Source organism: Heteronotia binoei, chromosome 16, assembly GCF_032191835.1.
Source record: "Heteronotia binoei isolate CCM8104 ecotype False Entrance Well chromosome 16, APGP_CSIRO_Hbin_v1, whole genome shotgun sequence".
Lineage (NCBI taxonomy): Eukaryota > Metazoa > Chordata > Lepidosauria > Squamata > Gekkonidae > Heteronotia > Heteronotia binoei.
The window spans coordinates 27,291,190-27,313,401 of record NC_083238.1 but is presented as its reverse complement, the minus strand read 5'-3'; the positions used below and the strand labels follow the sequence as shown (position 1 = coordinate 27,313,401).

General features: G+C 43.1%; 1 protein-coding gene across 2 annotated transcripts in view; it reads right to left on the bottom strand.

Annotated features, from left to right (window-relative positions):
• CSRNP3 (cysteine and serine rich nuclear protein 3) overlaps positions 1-22,212 on the bottom strand; it is a 150,503-nt gene that overhangs the window by 35,213 nt on the left and 93,078 nt on the right. The gene's annotated exons all lie outside the window — the stretch shown is intronic.

The following is a 22,212-nucleotide window of genomic DNA, read 5'->3' as shown; positions in this document are numbered from 1 at the left end:
GCTCCCTGTATACTTCCAAATCAATATTCAGAAGTATACAGAAGTCCATAGAAAAGGCAGGAAAGGAGCTTCTGCAGCCTAAGGGGAGCTGCTTGCCTCCTTTCCCACCTTTGGAAGTCTTTTCCTGCCTCTCCCATAGCCTCCCTGGGATCAGGGAGGGAGGGGGAAGGGGAGAGGAGCCCCAGCAGCCAATCTAAAACATGCAATTTGCAAAATGCATTGCAAATGCATGCTTTGCAGGGCTGTTGTGTAGCTGATGGCTGGGCTAATCCCCCAGCCATCAGCAACATTGTTGTTCTTTTGTTTACTTGGGTATCCAACTAAACAGTATTCTCTGGCCAATCACAGAGCAGTGGTATTTTTTGAAACTGCTCAGTGTAGGGCCAGAGAACCTTTTTAAGGAGTCTGCCTGGCTGGACTCCATTCCATTGCTGCTGTGTTGGTGTTGGTGTGTGAGAGAGATTGTGCTGCGCTGGCCCTCAGCCTCAGCTGCTGCAGCTCTCTCTCAGCATTGCCTGACCTGCCTGGAGAAGAGAAGACATCTAAGGTAAGACAGTCTTGGGGTTCTTGTTTTTATTTTAGTTAGGATAAAAGTAAAAGGAGTTTTTAAGACTCAGAGTCCCTTTACTTATCCAGATTAGGATGGGTGGGTATTGGGTAGCTTATTTGGGGTTAGGGTTAGGGGGTTCTGCTGGGGGTGGGGGCCCGAGGTGGGGGGTTGCCAATTTGCCTATATCTTACTTTAGTGAGAGGACTTTTAAAAGTGCAGTGTCCTTTTATTTTTCCTGATTTGGGTGGCGTGGATTTCTTGGGGTTAGGATGAAGGTTTTTTGGGGGGGAAGGGTTGGTAAAGTTCCTGTATTGTTAAAAGTCAAGGTTTTTTTACTGTTTTAAAAGGATTCTGTGTTTGATTTGTTGCTGTTGTATTGTGCTGCTGTTGTTCCGTTTCTCTTCTGGTTCTGGTTCTTGGGGGGGGGGGAGCTGTTTGGCCTAATTTTTAGTGTTAAAAAGGTCACTTTTTTAACTGTTGAGTTTCTTGGCCTTTTCTCAGTGATTTGGATCTGTTGTTGTTGGTTTTCCATCCTGTCCTGTTGTCCCTTTTCCTGGTTCTGGTATGGGGGGTGCGTGGGTTAAAAGTTAAGTTTCTTTCTGTCACGTTTTGGTTTTTTTTAATTACCTCTGGTTGGTGTGGGGGTTGGTGTGTGGGCTGTGTGGGGTGGGTCACTTTCATGTTTTTATAGAGTTATTTTTGGAGTCTGAGGGTGCTTTCGGTCTGGCTAGGGCCACTAAATAGGCTGCCCCACTAATAAGGGTGTTTTTAGGGATTGTGTTTTTTGAAATTTAAAATAAAAATTAATCCAGTTGAGAGCTTTATGTTCTTTCAAAATTCAACTAGGCCAGCTAAGGGTGATTTAAAAAGATTTTAGGTTTCTAATAAAAGGCAGCGTGACTACTAGGCCACATCAGGCTCCCTTTTAAAGAGATTAGGTTTGCAGTGCATCTTGATTTCAGCCACTAAAGCTGGTGCATTCTTAGATTTCCATAGGGTAAACCTCAGCTTCTCTCTAGTTATAGGGGACGCCTGATTTCTAGTTTGCAAGGAAATCCGGTTTGTCCCAGGATCTAGTTAGGAGAAGTTTAACTTAGAGGATATAACAAGGATTGCCTTCATCTCAAGATAGCCTTTTAAAAACTGTAGCCAGGTAGAGGCAGGATCACCTAGTCTCCTAAACTCTACCAGACTACTACTACCCCAACCCAAAGGATAGGTTAGGGACCAAAAAAACAAACAAGTTTTGGTGGGAAGGTTTTTAAAAAGAAGTCAGGGCACCTGTTGGTTCAGGGTACAGTATAGTGAGTTAGGTTTGTAAAAAAACCCACTCTCAGTTCAGGTTGTGTGAGACTGGCTAAGGGTGACATGAGTGACAGGCAGCAGAAGAGGGGCCCTGGGGGTAAGGCCAAGGAGAAGATTAGAGGGGTGGAGGGGAGGACCCAGTTTTCCCCCCACCTATGTGTAGGGCCACTCCACAGCCACCTTCCAGCACTCCAACCTCTGGCCAGAGTGTGATGAAGAAGTCCTGCCTTGGGCCCTGGGGCTGAGAGGGGTCTCACAGCAGCTGCCCTTTCAAGGACAACACTGCAAGAGCTATGGCTGATCCAAGGCCATTCCAGCAGGTGCAAGTGAAGGAGTAGGGAATCAAACCCGGTTCTCCCAGATAGGAATTAGGGGTGTGCCAAAAAAAAATTTCAGAAAAAATCGGATTCGGAAATATACAGGGCCAAAATATTCGGAATACCATATATTTCTGAATACCGGTACTTGAAATAGCCGTATATACAGGAGATATACAGCTATTTCCGAATATACGGCCCAATTATACCCTATGAGCCATTGAAATCAATGGCAAAATAGGGTATATTGGAAGCCGCCTGGAGGGAAGGGGGTTGGAGGGAGAGCCCCCAAATTTGCAGGGGACCTGCAGGGGACTCTTCCCTACAAACCCCCAAGTCCCAAAAAGATTGGGCCAGGGGGTCCCATTCCAGGGGCACCCAAAGAGGGTGCCCCTATCCCAACATTATACCCTATGGGTCATTGAAATCAATGGCAACATAGGGCATAATTAGAGGCTACTGGGGGGGGGGGTTTGAGGGAGAGCCCCCAAAACTGCAGGGAACTCGCAGGAGACTCTCCCCTACAAAATCCCCAAGTCCCAAAAAGATTGGGCCAGGGGGTCCCTGTCTTTGGGCTCCCCAAAAGGCCCATTGCCACTAATGTTGGGGAATGCCCAATTAGCCACTTCCTCCACTATAATTGCTGTGGGGAAAGTGGCTCTGGCCAGAGGGGGGTTTGAGGGAGAGGCCCCAAAACTGCAGGGCAGCTTCAGGGGACTCCACCGCATGCAACCCCCTGTTCCAAAAAGACTGCACCCATCTGTAGATGTCATAATCTGACATGAGGAGACCAGTCCATATTGAAGTATAGAGTTGGCAGCCAATGTGATGTACTGGTTAAGAATGGTAGACTCTAATCTGGAAAGTCAGGTTCAATTCCCCATTTCTCAAGACTAGATCTACATGTCTTGTGAGGGGTGGGCAAAATTAAAAAAATGATGCCCCTTTGTGGGCCCATTCTATCTTATGGGCCCATACAATAGAATGGACTCCATACCCAATTTAGTGGGCCCCCCAGCAGCGCCCGGGTCAAGCGCCCCCTCTGCCCTTCCATAGATCTGGTCCTGCCATTTCTCCACATGAAGCCTGCTGGGTGACCCTTGGGCCAGTCACAGCTCTCTCAGAACTTTCTCAGTCCCTCCTACTTCACAAGGTGCCTGTTGTGGGGAGAGGAAGGGAATGCGATTGTAAGCTGCTTTGAGTCTCCTTGAGGTAGAAAAAAGTGGGGTATCAAAACCTTCTTCCTGAATCCAGGAGGGACAATTTGCAAGGCTTAACCATGGCTTGATTGTGACACCTCAACACAATTTATTCTTGCCTCTCCTTACTCACGCATAACTGTGCCTTACTTGTGAGCAGGCCACATGCAGAGATTTCCAGAGAAAAGCTTACAATTATACACACTGGCAGTTGTGATTTCCCCCATCCCCAACAGTGACTTGAAGATGTGCTCACATGAGCAAAAACTGCAGCATCAGAAGCAGCCTTTGGTAACAGAGGGGGGGAGGGTACAAATCAGCTTATCGTTCCTTCTGGAATCTCAGAAGCCTGTTTTGAATGAGCCCAAGCATTAGAATTGCTGTTCTGCTGTGCCTTAATGCCAGCACTTATTACATTGTGCCTGAGAACTTAGGCACAGCATGTGTAAACGGTGGACTGATTACCCCTGTGCGCTGACAGGCCTTCGTCTTTATGTGTGCCAAGCCGATACTAGGAACGTCATTTCAGAAGGATAGGAAGATAATTTGCAGGCGTTCCAAGGAGAAATGAAAACAAAGCCATGAAAGTGAGACACAATTTAAAAGAAGCATCACTTACCTATTAAATCAACAATAAAGAAGACGGTCCCAAGAAGAAGAGTCTCTGCACTCGAAACAATATTGGACTGGTCTTGGATATTGTCGGACTTGTATTACAGCTCCATGTGTTTTCTATAGGACATTGATCCATCATACAGTAGGAGCAGCGTGTGCTTTCGGTTCCGGAGGGATTTTGTGTTGTATAAATGTTTGTTTATGTTATGTTTGGCTATCACTGTAAGTACTTTGTTTGTTACTAGTAAATACCGGATAAGTAGGAATAGTATGGAGTATTATTTTTGTTACATGGAGGGGCTTTGAGGTGTTTTCTTTTAAGCCAATACTGGAGGCAGCAGCATTCCCTTAATGCAAGGTTGCCTCGCAATAGCCTTACAATAAGTAACCCAACCCCTACCTAATGCATTTTGACCATGAGCGGCAGTAATTCCTGCTCTTTACAATCGGCTTGGATAATGCCCTGGCCTACAATATGAGACTGGAATATGTCTAATCCTTTAAACATCTAGCCAAGCATTGAACTGTTTGGCCTCCCGAGGCAGTGAAGTCCTTATTGTAAATCACAAAAAAAAGTCAAGGCAGGGGAGCGGGGGCGGGGAGAACCTTCAATGGCAGCACACGTTACACATTATTGGCTTCATTTGATGTTTGGATTTGAGATTAGTGAGGATGTCAATTTAGATTTCTGTGCTGATTTATTACATTGTTGTATTTTGTTCACCCTTTTTCAGCTGCCAGAATTTTACAGGACAAAAGTGGAGGATCATTTTGTTAAATACTGCAGCTTCTTGGTCGGTATTTTGCACAAATGTTACAATACACCATGATGATAAAAGGAAAACATACAGACATGCTTGGATTTTTTTTTTTAATCCAATCCATGTTTTAAAATGTACTCATCCCTGTAATTCTTTAAGCTACCTATGAAAGCTGACATACAAAACTCTCTGGCTTTAAATCTAAGCCATTCTGAAATATTGAGATCCAGTCCTCAGGTTTATAGAAAAAGAATTTTTCTTTGAATATACATTGTATTAAAAGCCAAAAATCCAGGACTTTTATTGAAAACAATAGAAAATTTGTTTACTCCAGTAGTTAGGGTTGCCAAACTCCAGGTTAGGCCTGGGGATCTCCCAGAATTACAACTGATCTTGACAGAGATTAATACCCCTGCTTTATGGCTCTGTACACAATTGAAGTCCAACCCACCCCAAGCCCCACCCTTCCCAGCCTTCACACCCAGATAGCCAGGAAATTTCCAACCCATTGGGGGAGGGACGGTGGCTCAGTGGTAGAGCATCTGCTTGGGAAGCAGAAGGTCCCAGGTTCAATCCCCGACATCTCCAAAAAGGGTCCAGGCAAGTAGGCGTGAAAAACCTCAGCTTGAGACCCTGGAGAGCCGCTGCCAGTCTGAGAAGACAATACTGACTTTGATGGACCAAGGGTCTGATTCAGTATAAGGCAGCTTCATATGTTCATATGTTCATCAGAGCTAGCAGTTCAGTCAAGCATCCTCAGTCAACTGCAAAGGTCGCCCACCAACTCCCAACAAACTATCTCTACCACTGCCAGGCCTCAGGAGAAATTCCTGACAACTGCTCTCTTCATTTGGTCAGTGGGAAGGATTTAGGTTCTGTTATAGGCCCCTTCCAGGTCTTGCACTGGCATGAATGCAACTGTGTAGTGTTGCTGTTGTTTGAGAGGGAGGCCAGCATTTGCGTCAAGATCTTAGCTGACCCAAAACGCCATTCTCCTGCAATGAGAATCCAGAATGTGGGCACCTTGCCTTCCAGATATGACATCTAATGAGCCATCTCAGGGCCTGGCAAACTTCATTCTGGCCGACTGAGATGAAGTGCTGCTCAAAGCTCCCGGGGGTGCTCAAAGGAGAATTCTTTGATCTGACATCTATAACATCTACTCTGCACCACAGTACCTATCTCTAAAAGTCCTGAGTGCAAAAGCACATATGATACCGGAGAAACTGTGTACTAGCCAGGCCCTTCTGGAGAGAGAACATTGGACTAAGTCCCCACTATTTTCTTGACTGACTGAGACTGAACCCTCTCCTTTTCAAGGCAAACCTGAAGGACAGTATGGAAGGAAAGGCATTTAAAGAGTGTCTGGCTGCCTTTGTCAAGTATGTGGGGTTTCAACTATGACCCATGACCTGTCTGACTTCCCTCCATGAAGAAAGAGTAACTACCAGAGAAACCTTGAAAATTGTAGCCAGCCAGAAACTGTAGTTTCTTTTCTTTCTGACATTCTGTATTTCCAAACCCCAATTTTGATTATTTGTGTGAGCTTAGCAATAAATAAAAGTATAAACTGAAATTCATCTTCATATTCTGAGAGAATTTCTGTGCTGCCTCCCCCACAAGTGCTATCCCCACCAAGAGGAAATTGCCAGCCCTGCTGGGACAAGAAAGTTGCCAAGTTCTCTCCTGAGTCATAAAAAGGATTTCCGTCCTGCCATTCACTCATTTATAAAATATTCTTTATTACAAGACCAGCACTAGCACTTTAACTAGTCTGAGTGGTGAGATAATGTTAATGATGCTTGGAACTTCTCGAAGTGTTTCAATGAGACTTTGCATTTTTTGAAAGAACTGTGAATTCTATTTAGCTTATGCACTTTAGCACTAAAAGATGTATTCCGTACCTTAATAACATTATAAACTGTATTTATTGTGTTTGTTAATGTGATTGAACCTCATCCCGATTCCTCACTAGTCTTGTCCTGGTCTCACACTCCTCTTCTCCACAGTGCTTTTGTCCAATTTTACAGAAGCTGCCACGTAGCTGATAACTTTCCTGTAGCAAGCAGAAACTGGTTTTCAGAGGACTTTACTTGCCGTCAGAAAGAGGCAGGGCGAGTTGCAGCCCCGTGGCAGCTTGTACGAAATTGGATGGAAGCACCGTGGAGAAGAGGCGCATGAGATTGGGTCAAGGCTAGTGGGGAATCGGTCCCCATGTTTACAGTAATATTGAAAGTGACTTTTCAACAGTTTTAAATTGTTAATATATTTGTTATTTTTTCCCCACAGTTTGGATTTTTGGTATTTTTTACTTAGCTCTGTAGAACTCTTGGGTTTGCTACTTATTCATTTATAAGCAGAAATCATCAGGATGACCTGGAGCAGCCAAGTCATATCACATAAAATTATTAGGAAACACTCAGGGTAGTGCCAAACAACAACTAAAGAGTAGCTGAATCCACTTTTCGTAGGTGGCATGCTTAAAGCCCCTTTAAACACAAGTGTTCACAGTGGGATCCAAGCCGCTTCTTCCCCTCATCTCCCATTATAGCCCCAACTCTGGCATTGTGGCAAGTGTTGACAACACTTTCTCCCCATCTAACCACTCAAGGTGAAACAGTGGGCCTCAAAAGCTGCTCCCAACTAGCCAGATGCTCACCCCCTCCGCACACCTGTAGCTTCTCCTCCCCATTTGGTCACTGCCAAGCCCTGCCTGCTCACTCCATCCAAATGATGGGTTATTCTCACCATCAAAATACTCACTCCTGGTAGGTAGGGGCAGTTGGGAGCAGCTCTATCAGCCATCACTTGTTCCTCAGAATCAGCGTCTGTCATCATTTTCTCATCCTCCTGTGTGGGGAGTGGGCCGGGAACAGCAAACAAGGGGTGTACAGTTGTACTGTCTGTAACTAGTATTCAAAGCCTTTCCCACAATTATCAAGAAACAAGCTGCCCTAGGGATTTGTGGATTAGGCGCCTTAGGCACTTATATTTACCAAGGAAGACCCTTGTGAACTCAGACACAGGTCCATTTAATTAGGCATCCTGTTTCCAACAGAAGCCAGCTGAATGCCTTCAATAATCCCATATGGCCAGCAGAAAGGCAACCACCCTCTCCTATACTATCTCTCCCTAGAGCCTAGAGGTATTAAGCGGTACAATGTCACTTGCAAAGGTATATCATCCAGGCCTTCCCCAACATGGCAGAATGTATAAATACAACTTAGAACCCAAGGATCCTAGTCCCAGCTGAAGTACAAAACAATGCATTGGTTCTTTATTACTGTATTGGAGCGAGAAGTCAAACTGCACTTCTGCAAGTAGAAGATAACTACCATGAGTGGAGGAGCACCTTTGGAACCTACCCACTTTGTCCATGTCTGCTAAGTGCCATCAAGTCACTTCTGACTTACGGCAATCCTATGAAGGGTTGACCTCCCAAACGTCCTATCAATAACAACCTTGCTCAGGTCTTGCAAATGGAGGGCCATGGCATCCTGTCAATCCATCTCATGTAGGGTCTTTCTCTTTTCCTATTCCCTTCAACTTTTCCTAGCATTATTTTTTTCCAGGGACTGTTGTCTTCTCAAAATGTGACCAAAGTACAATACCCACAGTTTAGTCATATTCGATTGTAGGGAAAGTTTAGGCTTTATTTGATCTAGAAACCACTTATTAGTATTTTTGGTGGTCCACAATATCCACAAAGCTCTCCTCCAACACCATATTTCAAACGAACGAGCTTCTTCCTGTCAACTTTCTTTATTGTCTTTCACAACCATATATAGTAATAGGGAAAGCTTTGGCACAAAATATACCTACTGCCACTGAAGCCAATAAAGCCACACTTTTCAGTCTGAGTGTCCACATGTATAAAACAGGAAAATGTTCTTACCATCCTAGGTCTGGATGACAAGGCAATGATAATGAAAAAAGAGATAGCACAGAGTTTCTGCTTAGGCCACAGCAGTGTCAGACAGTACAGGCCTTGCTGAATTGACCTGTCAAATTATAAGGAACCAAGAACAGGCTGATTTCCAGTGACAATATTTATAAGATGTAGGCTACTTGGGATGGGAGCGAGGCAGGAGAGGGGTAAGAAAAAGTGCCGCAGTTTATACTTTCTGAGTGAGATGTTGGCGTGCCCCTCGTGATACATTCAGCTATAGGAACAAAAGCCTCTTTCCCAATTCATACGTGCACCAGTATCCAACATGTACATAACTGAATGATGTGCGGCTAGATTGACTGACAATCATGTATCATCCCAAGTGATTTCCTTCTTGTACACAATTGTATTTTCCAGGACAGAAAGATTGTAACTCAAAAGTAGCCACCTTTAACAGCATAATATTGACCTCCAGCAGAGATTCTACCAAATCATGCCCAGTGAGCTGCATTTTGAAAGGGATACTGATTGATAGGGACGGTGGGAGGGGCGGTGGCTCAGTGGTAGAGCATCTGCTTGGGATGCAGAAGGTCCCAGGTTCAATCCCTGGCATCTCCAAAAAGGGTCCAGGCAAGTTGGTGTGAAAAGCCTCAGCTTGAGACCCTGGAGAGCCGCTGCCAGTCTGAGAAGACAATACTGACTTTGACGGACCAAAGGTCTGATTCAGTATAAGGCAGCTTCATGTGATACTTCTGCTTATGCTTAATAAGAAAAGTTGTTTTATACTTTAGATCATGACTATCTTCCAAACAACCACTAAATTTATTTAACTAGGATATAAATATTAGTATTTATCACCCCACTTCACCTTATAGCCATGCTTACAATTAAAAATCTGTGGTAGGCATTTGACCAGCGTTGACATTCAAATGTAACCAAATATGAACAAAACACTGGAATGACAAGTAGAGGCAGGACAACATGAGCTAAAGGTCTGGAAAAAATAGCAGAAGTAAACCCTTAACAAGTTTGATTTAAATAACTTTCCAAAGTTATTTCAAAGCTTCGGGGAGGCCTTGGTGGGAATGAGGGAAGAGGCCCAAGAGAAGAAAGGACTGAGAGGAAAGAGGACAAAAGAAAGCTAAAAGTCAAGCCAAGGGTAAAGGTATAAATTAGCCCTCCTTCTGGCAAGAATCAATTAGTGCTGGACAATTCACCCTTTACAATATTCTTTCGCTGTCCTCTTTTCTTCCTTGTTACATAAAGCGTCCCATTCAGCAAAAACTGTCTCAAACCCAGTAAAGAACTCCATATTTTAAATGGATGCTTTTAACTGGTAGGAGGTTCCGCCATGATAAACATCTCAAATATTATTTGTAAAACAGTAGAAAAAATTAACTCATGGTTTTTATGTATGGTAGCCTGGATTCAGTTCCCGGCATCTTCGGGACATGTTTTCACTACTACAGCTACCTCTCTCAGTTCTTGGAAGAAAACCACATTCGTACCTGACTGTAACTTTGGCCCTGGGACTCGTCGATAAAGTACTGGGGTGACGGGGAGGATGTAGTGCCCCTCATGTACTCACTAAGTGGCAACTGCTGTTGATGTCTTTCTGACAAGCAAATTTCAAAGTTCCCCTCAAAGAACCAGAAATACAAATTTACAATTCAATCTACAACTCATTAGTGTGAAATACCTGGAAAATGGAATGAAAGGCTGTTCAAAAGTTTTTTCACCCTCACCTCGACCCAATATGAAATCAGGAGTTCACATACTTCCTCCCTGAACTCCAGATTCACATACCTCCTCCCAAGTCTCCTCAGCATAGTCAGAAATGAATGCCTGAACTAAGACATCCCATATTTATCTGAATATGTTATCTCCCTTGAAATGGAGTATTAAACCTTTTTATCTAGGGTTAAGGGTTCGTCAAAAGTGTAGCAGACATTTAATTTCTCTGAAAAAAAAACCTGGGAGGTTTTGTTGAGGAAGGGGAGATTTTCATTATTGTTGCTTTCTATCCTGCTTGGTGGTGGAAAGTGCCATCAAGGCCCAGAAGATCTATGGCAACCTCGTAGGGTCTTCAAGGAAAGAGACGTTCAGAGGTGGTTTGCCATTACCTGCATTAGTATCACAACCCTGGTATTCCTTGGAGGTCTCCCACTGAAATATTAGCCAGCGCCATCCTTGCTTAGTTTCCAAGATCTAACATGACTGGCCTATTCTGATAACTCGCAACAAAGATAAAAGAGAAAGCAGGTTGGATCCGACAACCTTTTCTGCTGGTGAAAATGGAGGGCAGAGTCCTTTTGACTAGCAAAAAGACTTCCATGAACAAAAGTCATATGGAATGGGAGCTCTAATCAGGGATATCAACTTCCAGATGGGACCTACAGTTCTCCTAGAGTTACAACTGATCTCCAGATTACAGAGTTCCCCTGGATAAAATGGCAGCTTTGGAGGATGAACTCCATGGAATTAAATCTCTAGCTGTAATAAGCCAAGGAACTGAACAAGGTTGAGTGAAAGTATTGGCAAGATCCAACCCATCATTGTCAATACAAGTAGAATGCGTGTGGTATTTACTATATATATTACAATGGAACCGTCTGGTTCCCTCTGATATTTTTTATTATTACTATTATTAATTATTTGATTTAATTAATTGTCCCATCCCGGCCAAGGCCGGGCTCTGGGCAATGTACATCAGATAAAAATACATAAAATAAAAGGATATTTAAGTAAATACAGTAAAACAATAACAATAAAAATTCCAACCCCCAATGGTGTTTTGCTAATTATGTTCATTTTCTTCAGACTACTGGGGCATATGAGGTGGGTGGGAGGGAGGAACACTTCTAGAGGGGAGCAGACAAGAAGACAGGCAATCAACTATCACTGTCCTCTGTCAAAAACCTCTGTCGAAAGCCCTTAGGGCCCAGACATCATCCAGCAGAGAGTTCCGCTGGGTAGGGGCCAGGATTGAGAAAGCCCTGGCCCTATTTGAGGACAACAAACTTCTTTGGGGCCAGGGATTACCAGCAAGTTGTTACCAGTGGAGTGCAATGCCCTACCAGGGACATAGCGGAGAAGATGGTTCCTTAGATACGCTGGTCCCAGACCACTCAACGCTTAAAGGTCAACACCAAAATCTTGAACCTGACTTGGTACTCAACCAGAAGCCAGTGTAGCTTGTGTAAATTGGTTTAATCTCATGAGCTGGCATCCTTTAGTTGTACCATTTTCTGGCTACAAGTACAGAGGGTATGAGCAGGCCCGTAGCTAAAAAAAAAAAAATTAGCGGGGGGGGGGACCAGGGGAATGTGGTGGGGACCACAGGGCCCAAAATGACATCATAAATAACATCACAAAAAGTTAAATAAAATGAAAACCTGGGCGGGCGGGCTTACATGCTGTTGCTAGGGTTCAAGGCTATGGCTGGCTGCCAGCAAAGACGGCGGCAGCAGCAGCAAGGTAGCCAGGATGTCTCTGCTGCCGGAGGTGGGGGGGGGTGGCAGCAGGAGAAAGAGCTGCTTCCGGGCAACCACACTGGGTCCTACTCTTGGGCTGCTCCAGCCAGCCCTCAGGCCCTGCCTGGCTGCCCACCTGTGGAGCAGCACCTGAGTTGTGGTGCAGAGGAAGAGGCAGAGCGCAGCAGCCCAGGCAAGGTGAGCGGGGCCGGCAAGCAGTGGTGGAAACTGCCACTCATCATCTCCCAGCATGATCCCCCACCGGGAAGCCACAATGCCAAAACCTGTAGTTTTGATCCCCCACCGGGAAGTCACAATGCCCCACTGTAGTTGCGGACCTGGGTATGAGCCCCCTAGTTCTGCAACTGGTTGTTCCCATCTCTGTATATCTTTGTTAATAAATAGATATTGTTTTCAGCTCAACTATCTGTGCTGTATGAACCTAAGAGCAGGAGCCATGAATGAATACCTTAATTCTTACAAAAGGATGAATTTGAAAACTAGATGGAGAAATGGACACTTTTAGACAGAGAACACTAAAACAAGGAAGGATTATCATTAATACAATGGCGCTATTTTCAGGAAGGTCAGTCAAACCAAATGCCATGACAACACTTATCCAAGATTTAATTTTATCAGGCAAATTATTTGAGCTGTTTGTGTACGATTGCTAACAGAAAGCCATTATTTTCTGTTTACATTCATCTCTACTATAAAACTGAGCGTCAGAGCTGGAGTAAAAGGGGAAAAAAATAAAGTGAGGGTCCGCGCTACTCATATAGATACAGGACATGGTTTGTTTTTACATGTAATATTCCTTCACTGAGTTTTAATGGTATACTTATTGTCTCTACTCTGTAATTGGTTCAGAGCAGAGACAAAGACACACACAGCTGACAAACAGCGAACCAATTCATCTTTCAAAAAAGCTTTCTCTTACAAGAGATTACACCTGTCTCATTTCAGCACACTCAGCCATCTGGCCTTTCTCTGGGATGGGTGCTTAAACTTCAAGGTCCAGTTATTGTTACTTTTATGGTGGTGAAGGGGAGGTGTTCTCTGCAGCACACACATCCACCCATGTTTCAGGAGAAACTCTTTCTGCTTGTTTAGGAAGCATGCCCTTTGCAACTTTGCACCAGAAATATTAATTTTTAAAAGCAAATGCATATATTGTGATACTTCCTATATTACACATATGGCTCACATTTATCACATTATAACTCTTGGATTCTGGATAAATCCTTTAAATAAACAGCTTCATACCTAAGAGGCAGACTTCAGTATCCACCACATCATCCCCAAAAGCCAATCTTTTGATTTTGCCTCAAAATCTTGAAAAGGATAAATGTTCCCCTTTCGTAGTAACGTGCTTTGTTTACCTTGAGCCATTAAATTTAAGTATGTTTTTACAATAAGTATAACATGTTCATATATATTTCATATTGAAATCTAAAATCTTTGTTTTGCACAAATGCGTTAATTGAAAGGGTAGTGATCACACTAGGGTTTCCCTCCTTTCTTCAGCTTTGTGAAACAAAATCTCTGGTTGCTGCATAATTAAAATTTGACTGTGAAACAAATACCTGAACACACACTATAGTTTTCTTTCTTCTCCTTATTTATCTGCTGTACAGTACTGTGCAGAAGTGCTGAGCCCCCCCTTCCCGCCCAAAAGGCCAGCTGAATGCTGCCCAGCACCAAAAAGCGCCCTTCACATGTCCCCCCTCCAGCTGTACAGCCAATAGACAGCTGGCTTAGCCAAAATCCCTTCAACAATAGATATCTCAAGGTGCTCACCAAGTTTTCATACCTATGGGTCTTTTTCTATATGTCTTCATGTAATCTATGACTGAATGTACTCCACAGAACAGAAATTCATAATCGATATCCTTCCAAGTGTTCAATGTACCTTACTTCCTAACTTTTGTGTTCATTTATAGCCACCCTTATGGTAAACAATGGCATCTATTTTCAAGTGCTGAATTTGGATCCACCAGTCAATCAGAAGACACACATACTGTAGCTGGATAGCTAATTGTAATGGCAACTAGGAAGTTTCAGTTGGGAGTCAGAGGATGGGGTGACAGTGGACTCCAATCTAAGGCAAAATTAAGTTTTCTCTCATCTGCTGGTTTGAGACCTAGCATACAAAATATTATGCTACATGAGGCTGCACAAAATAATAACAATACTAAAGTTTTAATAATATACTACTATAAAATGGCTAGTGCTTCTTTTTTGTTTCAGGATTTTTTTCCTGTTAACAATTTCAAAAAACATAGTTATCTCAAAGTACTGAATGAACGTCACTATGGAATTTTAAAATACTGTGGACTTCTCTGCAGTATTAAACACAAGGGTTCAGAGCCAATATAGATATTCCACAATGACAGCAACAGGTATGCCAGGTAGGCACAGATGCAAGGAGTCAAAACATCCCAGTAACAGGAATTTCACAGTTTGCTTCCATAGGTCCAGGACTCCCTGGTTTGAATTAGAAGGTATCCGTCTTCATGACCAGAAGGCACATGTGTTCATGTAGGGCAGGGGTGGCCAAATTGGCTCAGGAGCCACATGTGGTCTTTCGCACATATTACGTGGCTCTCTAAGTCCACCCTCCCTCCATCAGCCAGCTTGGAGAAGGCATATGTCTCTTTAAATCACTTCGCCAAGCCACCAAGCAGCTTGGAGAATGCATTTATAAAGCTGTTTTCTTTACATCTCTGCCTCCCCCATCTATTTTCCTTCCTTCCTTCCTCTTCTGACATTCATGTCTTGTGGCTTCCAAACATCTGACATTTATTCTATGTGGCTCTTATGTTAAGCAAGTTTGGCCACCCCTGGTGTAGGGAATACTGCCAATTTCCCTTCCACCTGTATCTCCTCAAAAAGCCATGCAGGATTTTGTACCACTGTAAACACAGTTTTTAGATGCATAGGGAGATAAATGTGTGGGGGAATCACAAATACCCTCCCTCCTGTGAGCAGTATCCTTTGCTCAGCTGCAGGAGCATTAGAGCCAATCCCATGTTGAAAGGAGTTAGGTAAATTTGATTTTTTTTCACTAAGTATATTTTGTAACATTTTATACCAGAGACAGCATTCATTATACCTTGATCAAACATGAAAAGGGTAGATTTGGATAAATTCTTTTTCTTCGTAACTACAGAAACAGTAATTTTGTGGGTATTACTGGGGATATAACATACTCCTGTGTTGTCACTTTAACTTCTTTAATACAGAAGTCAGAGTTAGGATGTTAACTTGCTATAGAGTTTTTACCCAAATGCTAGAGCATCCCCAGTGCAACAGGCCCAGTGTGATGACATCACTTCCGGGTGATGTCATTGCGCCGTGCATGTCAGGTACCAATGGAGCTCTTTGGGGGTGGGGATCCCCTGCAAGCCAGCTCTGTACCAGCGGGTTGAGGGCCCCAATACTGGGGGAACCCCTGCTCCCAGTGGGAGGCTGGGAACTCTAATGCTAGTTAGGGAAATTCCTGGAGATTTCGGGAATAGAGTCTGAGGAGGGCAGGGTTTGGGGAAGAGACGGGTTGTACACTGCACCCTCCAAAGTAGCCATTTTCTTCGGGGAAACTGATCTTTGTCATCTGGAGATCAGTTGTAATTCTGAGAGATCTCCAGTCACCACCAAGAGGTTGGCAACCATAATGAGGCCATACCTAACCTAAGGGTGCCAAAGCGATAGAAGTTACCAGACTTGGCTTCTCCCAAACATAAAACCTTTATATATTGGCTAAATTGTACCTATCCATTCCTTCTGATGGAGAACAAGCTTTTATCACAGGAGGCATGGCTTGTGAAAAACCAATCAGGAAAATTTATTCCTCATGCTAATGAAGTTTCTGTTCCTCATGCTTAATGAAGGCTGATTTAAATTAAGCATTCTTAAACACTGAACCATTACTTAAACTAGCCAGGAACTGAAAAATTCCTTTAAAGCATTTGAAATACTTAAGAAATCATTGGGCAACCCTTAACCAGGCTGGATGAAGGGGTTCAGGGTAGAGTTAGATCTTGTTGCCAAGGTGACCAAGAAATCCACATATCAAGCAAGACAAGAAGCTTTGCTGTCTCTCAGAACGGAACTTTGTTCTTTTAAAATTGAGGGCAGTAATAAGAGTGGCCAGTCGAAGTCACATCAATCATAGCCTCCTTGTGCAATCTACTGCTACAACACATGGAAGTGCTAAAAGGAAATGTTCTTAGAAACCCTGGCTATATTGCACACATGTATACAGAAAAGATTATTTACCTCATGACAAACCTGTTCCCTTCATCATCTCGGAGTATTATTATTTTGAAAAGAAAATTTCTAAACTTCACGGTTGCAGACAACAACGTGAGAATTTGTGAACAGGAGCTGAAGAAGAATTAAAAAAAAATATAACACCTGCCCCTCCCCAATAAAGAACAGTAGGCATTTCATGACCTATCAAGGTCTGTCTTCTCATATGCTGCATATCTGTATACTACACATATTGATCTTGGATTCAAAGTCTGGGTTAGTGAAATCAAAATAAACTACTCCCTAATAAGTCATAATGATGACTAGTTCACTGGAGCTGATTATCCATATGTCAAAGGATTGTCTTGGCATATTTGTAAAAGACAAGGGGTGAACCTGGGAGTTACTCAGTAAACTATCAGTTTACTATTAGTAAACCAACATCAGTGTATCTAATTCTCATTATTGCCCTATCTGTGAATACATAAATCTTAAGGAAACAGCAAAAAAAAAAAAGGGGGGGGGGGACTCAACTCAAGAAGCAAGTTATTTCAAGTGTGTGTTGTCATTATTTAGACCACTGAAGAAGGCCCTCTGGGATAAAACACGTTTGTTTTAACAGTTATTTTGTGTAACCAATGTTTTGGTCTTTGTTACTGTAGATCAACTTACTTGAGTTGATGTATGCTATGTGAATGTAATGTGATACCCACTACCTTGTGGATTTAATCTATTTTTTAAATCTATGTTTACTGTGCACTTTGCACAAATATGAAGCCATGAACAGACTAGATAGATCTTTTACAAACCTGAGAAAAGTTCCAGGTTTACAGAAAAATCTGAACAACAATAATAATGGGGTTAACACTCCCCCCCCCCCAATAGAAGGAATGCCTGTAGCTTTAAGGAATGAATGCCTTCAGTGGTTGTTGCTAGGCAACCGCACAGTATCGCCAGCAACTGCTGCTATGCAACTTCCATGACTCCCCCAAGACCAGCTGCTTGCTACAGTTCAACAGCAGCTACTGCACAAAAGCCAATGTGGTGTTCTGGTTAGAGTTTCAGACTAGGATCTGGGAAACCAAGGTTCTAATTCCCACCTTGACATAGAAGTTCAACGAGTGACTTGAGGTCACTCACTCTCAGCATAACTTGCCTCAGAGGGTTTTCTCATAACTTGTCTCAAATAGAAGTGAGAACGATATAAGTTTCTTGGGATACCCACTGTGGAGGAAAGTGGGATATAAATGAAGTAAATAAATAACCACCATAGCTAAATACGGGGAGGCAGGTAAAAGATTGGTTGGTGAGTGAGAAGGAAAAAGGGAAGTATGGGAAGGTGAGGATATAGGGTTGCCAGGAAAAGGTAAAGAGGAAATAGTGTGAGGTAAGAAATATAGGGGAAGATGGAGTGCCCCCTACAAATCCTTTTGGGTTTCTCACTGCACTTGGCCCAGGTGGCTGAACCCACAGTTTCCCCAGGGACAGCTTTCTAGAGGGAGGGGAGAGAAAGCTGAAGGAGGGGGGGGGGCAGGTAAAGATAGGCTGGCTGGTGAGAGTTAAGGAGAGAAGTAGGAAAAGGGAGCTAAGGCTAAAGAATAAGTAGCCTATGGGCCTCAAAGAAGCCTCTGAGGCCTCCTGTAAAAGTTTGCGACCAGCTTATATTTCCAAGGCATCCAACGAGCCTTATGATTGGTCTGGGGTGAAACTGGAGGGAAAAGGAAGGCCAATCACCACCAAGGAAGCTGGGCCATGACAGAAAGTATATAAGGCCCTCCCTTTAGAGAGAAGATGTTCTTCTCCCGGGAGCTAAGTGGCAGGGGGTTACAGCCTGCAGGAGACGATCCCTCACCCAAAGAGGATGGGTTGGACCCAGGAAGGGCCAGGTGCAGTAGGGACCTTTGAGGCAGCCACATTAGGAAGCTTCATTGCTTTCTTGCTGGTTTCTTTATCTGTTAATTTTACCCTGTTGATGAGACATATTCCCTGTTAAAACTGTAGCTCCCAAGTGTTTTTAGACATCTGTTGGTTATTACCCACCTTGGTTAATCAGTGTCCATATGCCTGGGTCCTCACGCCAAGCTTGATCGATCACCTGCCAGTGCTTTTCTAGTGGAGGGGTGCTGTTTGGAAGGATGAAGGGAGGGGCATATTCTGGGCTTTCCCTGGGTTGGAGTGGTGGCAGCTAGTTAAGACCCTCGTCTGCTCCAGAGCAGAAGAGGGCAGGAAGGAAGGGATGTGGGGCTAGAGGGCTTCTGGGAGGAGTCACTCTCTTAGACAAAACTCCACTTGCCCCACTGCACCCACAACTATGGGCTTTCAGGTAAGAAAAAGAGGAAACAGTGGGGGAAGGGAAATGAGATTCCCCCCCCCATACGTCATTGTGGGCTCCCCACTTTTCCATACCCATATTTTACAAGCATTATATGCACACAGTTAGCACAAATCTTAGGGAACTCCAGAAGTAGCAATCTATGAATTGCATATCCAATCATCTAATTATTTATTGCATTTTTATCCCACCTTTCCTCAGGGCAATGTACATGATCTCTTTCCCCATTTTATCCTGACAAAAATACTGCAAAATAGGTAGGCTGAGAGATAGCAACTGGTCCAAGGTCACCAAGTGTATGACAAACTGGGAATTTGAATCTAGGGCTCCTCTATCAAAATCTGACAGTCTAACCACTACACCGTGTTGACTTTTTGTGATGTATTTTAATATCTTTACACAAGAACCATGGCTCTTATTGCAGAGTATTACACTCTACAGAACTACACAAAAGAGGTAGCATCTGCAATATTTCTTAACCTTTACGTTTTGATTGAATAACCATAAACTAACCTATTCACACATACTGACTAAGACAGCAATTCTAAGCAAGTCTACTCAGACCTATTCAATGGGGATTACCCCCATGTCTGCACTGTACATTTAGTGAAGTCATTTGTGAATGCAAGAGGACTGGTACATAAAAACGATAATTACTGAAAACCAGGTGGAACTTTGTTTCTGATGCAAAACTGTGACGGTCAAATTACACACTATGACAAAGATATGTGACCAGAGCTCCTGTCCTGATGTTTTCTTTAACATCAAAAAGCAACCCTGAGGAAGCCTGATTCGGACTGGGGATGCAGCATTGGTAAAGGATATTTCATGCTCTTTTTTTTTTTAAAGTGAAATCCACCTCCTACATAAGCATCATTAGATCCTGATTTTACCTGTGCAAAAAACATGGATTACTGTCTGTTGAATGCTGAGAATGAAGCTGCTTTTTCCTACACAATAAAGATTTTCTGACAAAAATTTAAAAAAATAAAATTCATAAAATCCATTATCTGAATTCTGCAGTTTGTGTTTCTGACTTCAAAGGCAGCCAACAATCCAGCCAAAGCTAAGCACAATTATCATGGAAGACTTACCAATGAAATCCTAAATAGAATTACATCCTCCTAAACAATCTGATTTCAGTTTAGGATTGCGCTGTTAAGCACATGCTAGAATCTCTCTCAACAAGATTTAAAATGCTACCAGCTTTTGTCTTCTATATTTGCTGTATTTCTATCTCAAGCGTCCTGCCAGCCACTAAAATGTTAATATAATGCACAAGTTTTGACCTGTAATTATTCTAAACACATCTCAGTTATCAGTGTTGGGGAGGGGGGAGCCTTGGGTAAGTTTAATAAGCTGAATTGAAAAGTGGGGCATCAATGCCAACAGAAAAACCAAAATGGTAATTATGAGACTACCAAAGTAAACATCAATTCAATCTGGGGGGGGGGGGGGGGAGGGGGAAGAAAAGAAGGAAATGTTGCTGAAGACAGATAGTACAATGAGTACATGACGAAAACAAAGTGCCAGACCAAACACTCTTCAGGGAACAAAAATTATCACCCAGTGGAGAGACAGAATCTTGCCCAATATTTGCGAATTTAGATTGACTGTACTAATGACGGTATAAGTAATGCTATACTCTTAAAGAAACACCTAAGGAAGTTAAAATATTTTTTTAAATATTGGGTATGTGCCACACCACTGCCAAATGCACCTGTATGTATGCTAATTAACATAACAATGCATCTTGTAATTTAATATCTTAAATACATCTAGTTAAAAACAAAGCTTCCAAAATACCTTGATTGGTGATGGATAACGGATGCTTATTTTAAAAGGGGATGCCCAGCATAAAACCCTCTAAAACTGGATCAGGTCCATATGCATATTCCTTAACTTTGATACCCCAACATAGGATTGGCACTGTCATGGCAGTCACACCTACACTCTGATAGTGATGCGCATGCAAAACCTTCTCATGTGTAGGCCCATGCTATCCATAATGTGGACTGAGGACTATGAGTACAATCTTAAACGGAATTACACCCTCCTAAGCCCTTTGGCTTCTGTTGATTTAGAGGGATATAACTCTGTTTAGGATTGCACTTTATGAGGAAGTAAAGAGCCATGCACGAACACGTTTACATTTATTAAAGATTTAACCCATTTTATACTGAACAAAACTGTAACCAGCCCTAAACAATGTCACAAAAGCACATTTAAAATGAATATAAATCCATTCTGAGGGGCCCAACATTTGAAAATCGAACCCAGGCAAGGTCATAGAACAATTTTAAAAACCGCTCTGAAATGTTAGCCACTCTGCCTTTCCCAAAGTTGAGTGACAAACACAGGAGGACCTCCAGCTTCGCATTACCCAAGCCATTTCCCTGAACAAACAAGACCAACACACAAATCTTAGGATCGTACCTGGGGCTGTGATACTTTCAGAAAGCACGGTGCTTTCAACTTGCACAGTGGTCTCAGCAGAGGAGGAAACAAAAACTCTGCTTCTTCATTTTCTGCTGGCAAAGGCTCACTGCAGCAGCCTGTATATATTTCTCCCCCCCCCCCCGCCCTCAACTGTTACAGCCTTCCACCAGCTCTCTGACCTCTGAACCCATTTCTCCTCTCTCCCCTCCTCCCCATCCTCTGCAGTCAAAGCTACTGTGCTGGTCTGATTTGCATAAGGCTGGGGAAGGCCTGCCAGCAGCACAGTGGAGAATGCTGGCTGGGTAAGAAATTGTAGAGCTGCAATTCTGCTGGAATACCAGAATCACTGGAGAGCAGAGGCGGGGGGGGGGGGGCGGATTATGTTTGTACTAAGCTCTAGTACGACTGGGGTGTGAGAAACTACTCTCTCATTATGACTAATAGAGGGGCCGGGATTTAAATCTGAAGAGTATGAAGCCATGGCACTGCTATCCTGCAAGATACCTCACTAAAATCAGGCTCCGGCAGCTGGTTTCCAAGGTGACCAAAAATAGTCAAATAGTCTATTTAAATGCAGGGAGGAAAGTGATGAGGAAAATTTCAACTGGTAGACTCGGCTATCTTGTACACCGCTAGAGAGATGTGGTAATTAAAAAAAAAAGGATGCATTTGTGTGATTATTTTCATTTGAGATTCAGCAGTTTCACGCACGCTCACTTGCGGCGGCCAAGCTAAAAGGTAAAGCCGGCCAAGCTAAAAGGTTAGACACACAATAGTAAAACTGCACGAATCAAATGGAAAATAAAACAGGGTTGCATATCAGAAGAATTCTTAGCAGCCTGCACCAAAATAACAGGACTCATCACAGCGAACCTGAACCAATATTTAATATGGCACCAAAACAGCAAAAACAAATTGAACGCACAACCCTGATTCACAATTCACCAAAATTTTCTGTTGCAAAGTGGATGTTTGGTTTGATTTGCGTACAGCAGTGCCTCAGGATTACCTTACTTCCTAGTTTCTCCCATTTTGTTTCCTGCAGGAATAACAGCAGCCCTGCTCAAAGGCACTGTTTTCT